Below are 10,496 nucleotides of genomic sequence, written 5' to 3' on the forward strand. Positions count from 1 at the left end.
ATCTAAAGGGAATCGATGGCAGGAAATAATCAAATTCGGTGCTGAAATCAATAAAATAGAAATAAAGAGAACAGTATAAAGAGTCGATAAAGCAAAAAAGTCGGTTCTTTGAGAAAATCAACAAGATAGACTAACCCTGTAGCAGTAAATATTACAAATAAAACTCTGGCTTATCTCTATTGGCCATGCAGCCTCACTCTGCAGGTACCAATTCTAGTATGGAGCTGGGCACACAGACTCTGTCACTCAGTCTGCAAGCCGTACTCTCTCCATTGTTCCCTTCTCTGGAGGTTCACTCTGCCTGCCCTACTGCCTCCGTCCCAGATGGAATTATCGCCCCGGTGTGTTTCTTTACCCCACCGCCCAACACAAACATGACTCTAAGGCCCAGTAGCTTTTCATACAGGTTTATATATCAAACTCTCAATCCACAAACCCTTTACACAATATTATTACATCAAATGGACAAAGATACAAACTGCCCTTCTATATGAGATAAATGACCTATAAAATCCCTTAAAGTATTTATATCTGCCTAGTGCCAATTAAGTTCACCTGGGTCCAAATTACCCTTCTCGAAGTCCATCTTGATCTCCTCTTCCTTCCCACCTTTATTTTACAAATTAAAATGGGAAGAAGGTTTTGCTGAAGTCACCTAAGTACATGACTGGGCAGCCCTTCTTGGGGAAAAGGAATCAACATCAAAATACAAAGGGCTGCAGGACAATCCACAACATTTCCTTCTTTTTGTCCAGTTAAGGCTCTTTTCCCTTAACTATAAAATGAGCACAGCTATTACCACTTTACAATTTATGAAGTATAAGACAGACAACACCCAGTTAAACAATTTTGTCTATTAAATAAAACACTCTGCCATCTATCCCAAAAAACTGCAATTCTACACAGCTGGGTTTGCTATGAGACTACCGGTCTTCAGCTATGTCAGAAAATCCAGAATGGTTGATATTACCTGATATATGAGAAGTGCAAAACACAGCTTCCAAAACTAGCCAATTTATATAGAGACCACTGATCACTTGGACAGTCCCTCATCCCTCAATACCTTGGAGCATCAGTCTTCAGCCTTCTGGCCCAGGATCATATCTGAAAGACCTTTTTATAGCAGAAACCTGAAGGGCTGATAATTCTGGCTTGGCAAATATTATCAGTCAACTATTCTGCATACTGTGTCCCTTTCTGGACATTATTGTCTGTAGATGAATGAAGCAATTGTTGCCTAGTGGCTGTCTTGCCACAAATAGAATAACTCCTCTTCTTAGAATCTAAGAAGGGGAACTGTCAGGAGCAAACAGGTCTTTAGCCAAATGATCTTTAATTTTAGAAAAGTCCATAAATATCATAATCTGTGGACTTCTGGTGCTTTTGAAGATTATCTATTTACACAAAGCATCTCTGAACCTTGACTCTTGGCCATCTTTAATTGAAATTATCTTAAAAACACCCATTTAATGACTCAGAATCATGAGTTTGTTGCCTTTAACTAGTATTGTTTAATGAACTAAAAACAGTGTATAAACCTTAAATCTGTATCAAATCAATTTTATAGCAATGTAAAGATTATAACTTTAACTTAGCATAAATTTGAAAGATTCCTATCAGTGAAGATATGGCTTTAGCTTAGTTACCAAAATAAGAATATGGCTGCATAATCAAATCTGGCTAATTCCTCCCTGTGTGATTATGACCATTTCTAAATTCTTCATAAAAACAACCTTACAATAACCACTTTCACTCTCCCCACCCCTGAAGTCCAGGGAAGTGGGTGACAACTCTTCATAGCTTCTTCAAGCTGAATATATGAGCATTGAAAATTTAGAAGTGGGGAGGAGAATGAGAAAGCCAGACAGGTCTCAAGAAAGAAAGCCACCCTCCCAATTGTTGTAGTCTCTGATGTCTGGTGGATTGTATCTTGAGTATTCCAAACTTTTGGGCTAATATTTACTTATCAGTGAGTACATATCATGTGTGTTCTTTTGTGATTGGTTACCTCACACAGGATGGTATTTTCTAGTTTCATCCATTTGCCTAAGAATTTCATGAAGTCATTGTTTTTTTATAGCTGAGAAGTACTCCATTGTGTAAATATACCACATTTTCTGTATTCATTCCTCTATTGAAGAACATCTGGGTTCTTCCCAGCTTCTATTATAAATAAGGCTGCTATGAACATAGTGGAGTATGTGTCTATAGATTATTCTGAAGCTATTAGTATTTTAATGTTAATTCCACTTCCCCAAGAAGGGCTGCCTAGTCACATGACTCCAACTGAACCTTCCCATTTTAATTAGTAAAATAAAGGAAAGCCAGTGACTGGGCGGGACAAGGAAAGAAGAGAGGTCAGAGGGTGGAGGAGGTCAGAAGAGGTCAGATGACGGAGGGAGAAAATTGTGGCAACATGGAGCTTCCCAAGGACCAGCTAGACCAAGGTGATATTAATTGGCATTAAATAGCTATGAACATTAAGGATTTTACAGGTCTAATATCTCGTATAGAAGGGCAGTTTGTATCTTTGTCTATTTGAAGCAATCTTGTTGTGTAGAGGGTTTGTGGACTGAGTTGAATATATAAACCTGTATAAAAAGCTATTGGGCTGTAGAGTTGTGTTTGTGGGATTTGGGGGTACAGAAATACCCCAGGACAGAGGCAGAGAACAGGTCGTAGTAAACCGCCAGGGAAGGGAATTGCACAGACAAGTTGGACCATGATGGCAGCTCAGACTGTGCCAGAGGTGCGCGCAGCTCCGTATCAAGGTCCCTGAGGAGTGAGACCTCCAGGCTGGAAAAGAGACAAACCTTTTTATTTTTTAATCTTTACTGCAACAGGTGGCGCACCAACATGTTAGGCAAGAATCCACTAAAAGGTTTCCGGCTATCAGCCTGAGTTAGTTAAAAAGTGTTCATTTTCTAAGTAAGAGCGGGCCAGCGCCATTTTGAGTCACGTGGTGTTTCAGCGCAGGAACCTTAAAGAGACAGCCTTTGCTGACAGGCTGTATTGTCCTGTGGCAAAAAAGCAGGTGACTCAGGTACACACAGAGATAGAGAAAAAGAGAGAGAAAGTGTGTGTGTGGGGGAGAACCATCAGAATGCTGAACTGGCCTGATTCCAGACATCAGAGACTACAACAACCATCAGTGTGGCTTTTCCTCTTGAGGCCTGTCCAGCTTCCTCATTCCCCTCCCCCCTTCTAAATTCTCAACGCCCATATATTCAGCTTGAAGAAGCTTAGGATGAGTCATCGCCTGATTCCCTGGACTTTGGGTGGGGGGGGGGGAGAAAGTGGTTATTGTAAGGTTGATTTTATAAAAAAAAAAATTCCTAATATTTACGACATGTGTTCTTGTTATATGTTGAAGCATCTATTGGATATACGCCCAGGAGTGGTATATCTGGGTCTTCAGGTAGTACTATGTTCAATTTTCTGAGGAACTGCCAAAGATTTCCAAAGTGGTTGTACTTTACTAACTAACTCTACATCTGATAGAGGGCTAATATCCAATATATACAAAGAATTCAAGAATTTAGACTCCAGAGAGAGGAGAAAAAGAGAGAAAGATAGAGAAAGAAAGAGATAGAGAAAAAAAAGACAGGGAAAGAAAAAGAGATATAATTTACCTGAATCACATGGGAATTTTTACCAGTGGTTCAGAACACCAGAAGAGTGAATATAGACAGATATTAAGTTAGGTAAAAAGTATTTATTTTCTGAGTAAGAGCGGGCAAGCACTATTTTGAGTAACTTGTTGCCTTAAGTGTGGGAACCTTAAAGAGACAGCCTTTGCTGACAGGCTGTGGTGTCTTGTGGCTAAAAAGGCAGGTGACTCAGGTACACACAGAGATAGAGAAAAAGAGAGAGAAAGATAAAAAAGAGATAGAGATAGAAGGAGAGAAAAAGAGATTAGTAATTATTTGATTCTTTTAAAAATTGTTTTCAAAAATTAAAAAGGTTATTTGTTTTAAGGTGGTGTAAAGAATTGAGATACAAGCCAAGTTTTTTTTTTCCTAGTTAGAAGAATAGAGTATAATATTTAGCTGAATCACAGGGGAATTTTCACCCACGGTTTGGAACTACGATAAATTTGTACACCAGAAGAGTGAATACAGACAGATATTAAGTTAGGTATTAAAATGAAGATCTGATTCTCCAGACTGAGAAAGAAGACAAATCAAAATACTTTGGGCTAAGGTTCTAGATTTACAGAATTGTTTAGTAAATGTATAAAAAGTTGGTTCAGAATTAGATAAAGAAAATTAGTCACTAATTCCAAGAGAGAGAATGATGATTTTTGCAGGTCAAAGGTTTCTCATTGATAGAGATCTATGTCACAGAGAGTATATACAGACATATATTAGGGAAGTTATTAATAATTAAAGATTTGATACTCCAGATTGAGAGCTAGACATATCAAAATACATAAACCAGGGTCTTGGTTTTCCACATTGCTTACTTATTGATTTGTAAGTAACAGTAGTTTGTTTTGTGAATTATCCCGATAAGGCCACATGGCTCGTCAGATGCCTGCTAGCGAGACTTTACACACAGAGATAGAGAGAAAAAGATAGAGAAAAAGAGAAAAAAAGAGATTGTTAACTATTTCATTCCTTTTTTTTTAAAAAAAAAGTTGTTTTCAACATTTAAAGTGAATTGTCTCGCTAAGGCTATGTGGCTAGTCAGATGCTGGCTAGTGAGGATTTATACTTATCTTAATTGTTTTTATTGTTTCAAAATAGATGATGTGGAGTTTTGTGTTTCTATTATTTCTGTGGGAAAGAATACAAGATACTCTAGTTACCAACTTAAGGACACGCTATTTTGGGAGAAAGGTTTTGTCTTTGTGTTTTTGAAAAGTGTGATTCAATTCTATGTGCCTTCCACAGTTATTTGGATTAGATTTGATAAAGGTAGACCACCTGAAAAACTGAATTAAAAAAGATCAAACAAAATATCTCGATACTAAAATGTTTTCTGTTGAGTTTTATATATGTTTCAGAATGTACAACTATTATAAATCCTGTTAATCTATGAGCATGGGAGATCTTTCCATCTTCTGAGATCCTCCACTTCTTTCTTGTTATAAACATCTTTCACTTGCTTGGTTATAGTCACACCAAGGTATTTTATATTATTTGTGATTATTGTGAAACCTGTCAATTCCCTAATTTATTTCTCAGCATGTTTATCCTTTAAGTAGAGGAAAGCTACTTTTTTGTTTGAGTTAATTTTATATCCAGCCACATTACTGAAGTTGTTTATCAGGTTTAGGAAATCTCTGGTGGAATTTTTGGGGCCACTTAAGTATACTATCCTATCATTGCAAATAGTGATTTTTTTTTAATATTTACTTTTTCCTTTCCCATTTGTATCCTTTCAACCTTCTTTTGCTATCTAATTGCTCTAGCTAGGATTATATTGAATCAGTAGGGAGAGTGAGCAGCCTTGTCTAGTCCCTGATTTTAGTAGGATTGCTTCAAGTTTCTCTCCATTTAGTTTTATGTAGGCTACTGGTTTGCTGTATATTGCTTTTACCATGTTTATTTATGGGTCTTGAATTCCTTATATTTCCAAGACTTTTAACGTGAAGGGGTGTTGAATTTTGTCAAATGCTTTCTCCGGACCTAATGAAATAATCATGTGCTTTTTTTTTTTGAGTTTGTTTATATAGTGGATTACATTGATGGATTTCTGTAAACTGAACTATCCCTGCATCCCTGGAATAAACCCTTCTAGAACTCGGTGGATAATGGTTTTGATGTGTTCTTGAATTCGGTTTCCAAGAATTTTATTATTTTTGCATCAATTTTCATAAGGGATATTGGTCTGAAGCATAATTGTATAAGCATAATTGTGGCTTCATAGTGCATACTGGGTAGTGTTCCTTGTCTTTCTATTTTGTGGAATAGTTTGAAGAGTATTGGTATTAAGACTTCTTTGAAGGTCTGATAGAATTCTGCACTAAACCCATCTGGTCCTAGTGTTTTTTTATTTTTTTTTGCGGGGGAGGGGGGATCTTTTAACGACTGCTTTAATTTCTTTAGAGTTTATAGAACTGTTTAGATGCTTTATCTGATCCTGATTTAACTTTGGTATCTGGTATCTGTGTAGAAAATTGCCCATTTCATCCAGATTTTTCAGTTTTATAGAGTTTAGGGTTTTGTTTAAAAGTAGGATTTGATGACTTTTTGAATTTCCTCAGTTTCTGTTGCTTGTTTACCTTTTCATTTCTGATTTTGTTAATTTGGATACTGTCTCTGTGCCCTCTGGTTAATCTGGCTAAGGGTTTATCTATCTTGGTGATTTTCTCAAAGAACCAGCTCCTAGTTTTGTTGATTTTTTTTTTGTATAGTTCTTTTTGTTTCTACTTGGTTGATTTCAGCCCTGAGTTTGATTATTTCCTGCTGTCTAGTTCTCTTGATTTGTATTTTCTTCTGTTTAGAACTTTCAGGTATTCTGTCAAGTTACTTGTGTATGCTTTCATTGTGTCCCATAAGTCTTGGTATGTTAATTTCTTTCTTGACCAAGTTTCATTGATTAGAGTGTTGTTCAGCTTCCATGTGTATGTGGGTTTTTTGTTGTTTTTGTTGTTGTTAAAGACCAGCCTTAGTACATCTGATAGGGTGCATGAAATTATTTCAATCTTCTTGTATCTATTGAGGCCTGTCTTGTAAACTATTATATGGTCAGTTTTGGAGAAGGTACCATGAGGTGCTGAGAAAAAGGTATATTATTTTGTTTCAGGATAAAATATTTTATAGATATCTGTTAAATCCATTTGGTTCAAAACATTCTGTTAGTTTACTGCCTCTGTTTAGTTTCCATTCCCACGATCTGTCCATTGATGAGAGTGGGGTATTGAAGTCTCCCACTTTTATTGTGAGGTGCAATGTATGCTTTGAGCTTTGGTAAAGTTTCTTTTATGAATGTAGGTGCCCTTGCATTTGGCTGACTCCCAGGAGCTCTGACACACCCAGGGTCTCAGAACCACAGGATCACAGAGACAGCTGAACTCAGAGTTCTGACACAACCGAATCACAAGAGGGACAGGCTCCAATCAGAGACAGCAAGGGCAGGTAGCACTAGAGAAAACCAGATGGCAAGCGGCAAGCAAAAGTACATAAGCAACAGAAAGGCTACTTGTCATCATCAGAACCCTGTTTTCCCACTATAGCAAGTCCTGGATACCCTAACACACTGGAAAAGCAGGCTGCCTCTAAGACACTGAAATCCTGGTGTGACCAAGCTTCTGAGACCCTGTTATGTCAGACCTCCTGGGAGTCAAGTTTTCTCTGGGTGTTGCAGGAGTGGGTGGGGAGCTCTGAATTTGTTCTGGGAACAGGTACACTCTAGATTGAGCCCATGCCTCAGGCTAGATGGGGATTTGTGTTTTCCTGGTTCCTGTGGGGGGCATCCCAGTTACACTGGGTGTTGGGAAAGATGTTGTGGCCTCAACTGTGATCTTGTGTCAGAGCTCCAGTACTCCTGGGAGTGTCTGATCTCCTGGGAGTCGAGTCCTCTGTGATCCTGTGAAACTGTCTTCCTCTGGGTATTGTGGGAATGGGTGCAGAACCAGTGCCCAAGGTCTGTGATCCTGGGTGTTAAAGCACCTGTGAGTCAGGCTTCCTCTGGGTGTTCTGGGAATGGGTTGCAGTGGATACTTTCTAGGAGCTATTCAATGGGAATTCCTAAAGACCACTATTTTGCTTGTATCCTCTGCAATCTGTGTCTTCAAATAACTGGATTCAGCATGGAGACTAAAATAAACCTCCTAAACATTTCAAATGAACATCCCAACACCATATCAAGGTGAAGATGATTTCTGGTTTTTTTATCCTCTTCCAAGTATGTATTACTAAGAAGTCCTTGTTAACAAGACTTCCTGTGAAATCCTATGATCCCTGTACTTCCTGCTGAGGGTCTTCTCTTCAACAAAACATGAAGGAGAAAAAGTCATGCAAAACTGAAGGCCAAACTTGATCTAAGTTAGTGATGGAGCCTATGCCATTCAATTTGCTATTAAGTCTAGTTGGTCGGAGCTAACATTCAACTGCAAACATTAATTATGCCCTGGCACAAAGTTGTTACCATGGAAAATACCATCTTGCAGCCAGCAGTCTTTTAAGACTGTCTATGTTATGTCTATTGCTCTACTAAACACCATGACCAAAGTCAACACTGGGAGGAAAGGTTTATTTCATCTTATACAACAGGTGAGGGAACTTAGGGCAGGAGGAATTCCTGCAGGAGCCCAAAGGCAGGGCTGAAGGAGAAGCCAAGAGACTTCTCCTTACTGGTGTGCTTGTATTTTGTTCTGCTTGCTTTTTTATACATTCTGGGATAATCCCTAATCCTTCCCTATCTACCCTAGTGATCGAATAATGTCAGACAGAAATGCTAACATTTTGAATGACCTCTTACCAGTTAGCAGAGGCTGAAAAGTGACAACTACTCACCATCCATTGCCAAGCTCTGGGAAGCAGAGAGCTCATAGTGGAGCTGCTACCTTACCATAGCTGTACCTTCCTGTGGCCTTGCTGCAGATGTCTCTGCTCTTCTTATTCAGACATGCAAATACAGCCTTTCTCTACTGCCACACCAGCAGGCTAGGAGTTCAAAATGGCCCTTTAAAGCTATAAAATTCTAGGAACATAGGATGATTAGAAAAATCTAATCCTGTCCTCCTCTGCCTATAGTGTAGTGAAAGAAAAGGTGTGCTGTAAATTAGGACAGGAGACTTGTTATCCCAGATGTCCCGACTTCCCTTTCTCCCACACAGTTGAGACCTCTGGCTATGAAAGACAGGTCAACTGTTTTCCCAGACTGCCTGAAGCAATTTCTCAATTCCTAGACCATTTCTAGCTAATTATCAAATTTCCTAAAAGTGGGAAATAATCTAGGATTTATTCTACTGGACTATATAACCTTGGAAATGCAAAGCTAAGTCAATTTGATCTAGGTAACCTACCAAAATTATTTCATATACTCAATAAAGTTATGATGGATGAAAATTACACAAGGAAAGCCTACTGATACCTAGGAAAAGAAGTGAGTTTTCATCCTTATTCATGTAGTTTTAATTCAGTAAGACCATTGCCAAGTTGCTCACACATTCTTATAATTTAAAAAAAAAAAAGGCAGTGGGCTAGGGAAACTGGTCAGCATAGGAGGTACATGAACCTGAGTCTGATCCCAGCACTCACGCAGAAGCTGGAGATGGCAATGTGATCTGCAATCCCAGTACTAGAGACAGACAGGAGGATTCGTGGGGCTAGGTAGGTACCAAGTTAAATGAGTAAGCCTGTCTCAAAAAACAAAGTGGAGAGAGTGACTAACTCTAGCCTATACACACACACACACACACACACACACACACACACACACACACACACGCACGCACACACGCACACACAGGGCTCTATTATACTAAAGATATGAGGAAATACATTATCTGTGGTCTATATTCAGTTAAATACAGTCTAAAACTGTTAACTATGGGGCTGGGTTGTAGCTCAGTGGTAGAATAGCAGCCTAAACAGAATATGCCAGGGTCTTAGGCATCAGTTGATGCTGGTATCAAAAAGGTAACATACAAACTGTAACAGCAACGGACACACCTCACAAGAACAAAACACCTACTTTGCTATAACAGGAATTTTATAGCAAAAAAGTTCCTAAGACCTTTATTTTAAAATTGCTTATTAAAAAAATTTTAACCAGGTATGGTGGCTCACACCTGTAATTCTAGCACTTGGGAGACAGAAGCAAGGAATCATGAGTTCAAACTCATCTTTGCTCCATTAAGTGAGCCCATGGCCAGTCAGAGCAACATGAACTATCTCAATAACAAAATTCCATACATTAAATTTCATCACATACCCACATCTTAATGGAAAAACTAAGACAGATTATCAGTGTTGAGGTAAGAGACAATAGGCTGTAAGCTAAAAAAAATCAACATATACATGCACCTTATGTGTTTAGTAACTCTAAACTTAAAAAACACAAAAGTAAATTTCTGATCAAACACCTGTGAGTAGGGAAATAGAATCATTTCAGTTAGAAACTCTAAATAGCTGCTTTTAAAAATTAACACAAAGCTCTGTGTCAACAAAATGAGCTTCAAGAACAAATGAAAGCAGTTTTGCTGGACACCAGAAGAATGCTGGCACTGGCCTAGCTTCAGATGTGACATCACAGCCCCATGGGCAGACTCCCTTCAGAAATCCCCTATGGAAGACTTTCTCAGAGTATTCTAATTCATTAGAAATCTGTCCAAAAACTTTAAAACATTTACCACTACAAGCTCTACAGTTAAATTTTGAGTAGCAGAAAAACATTAAAGACTGTAAACTCTAAGTAGTAGGGGCTAGGATTTATCTTTTGACAAGTGCTTGCCCAGTACACACTAATTCCAGGGGTTCTGCCTCCAATGTCCCCAGTCAAAAGCAAGAGCAGCAGCATTGCTGAGAGCAGGCTGAGCATCC

This window comes from Micromys minutus, assembly GCF_963924665.1.
Source record: "Micromys minutus genome assembly, chromosome: 5".
NCBI lineage: Eukaryota > Metazoa > Chordata > Mammalia > Rodentia > Muridae > Micromys > Micromys minutus.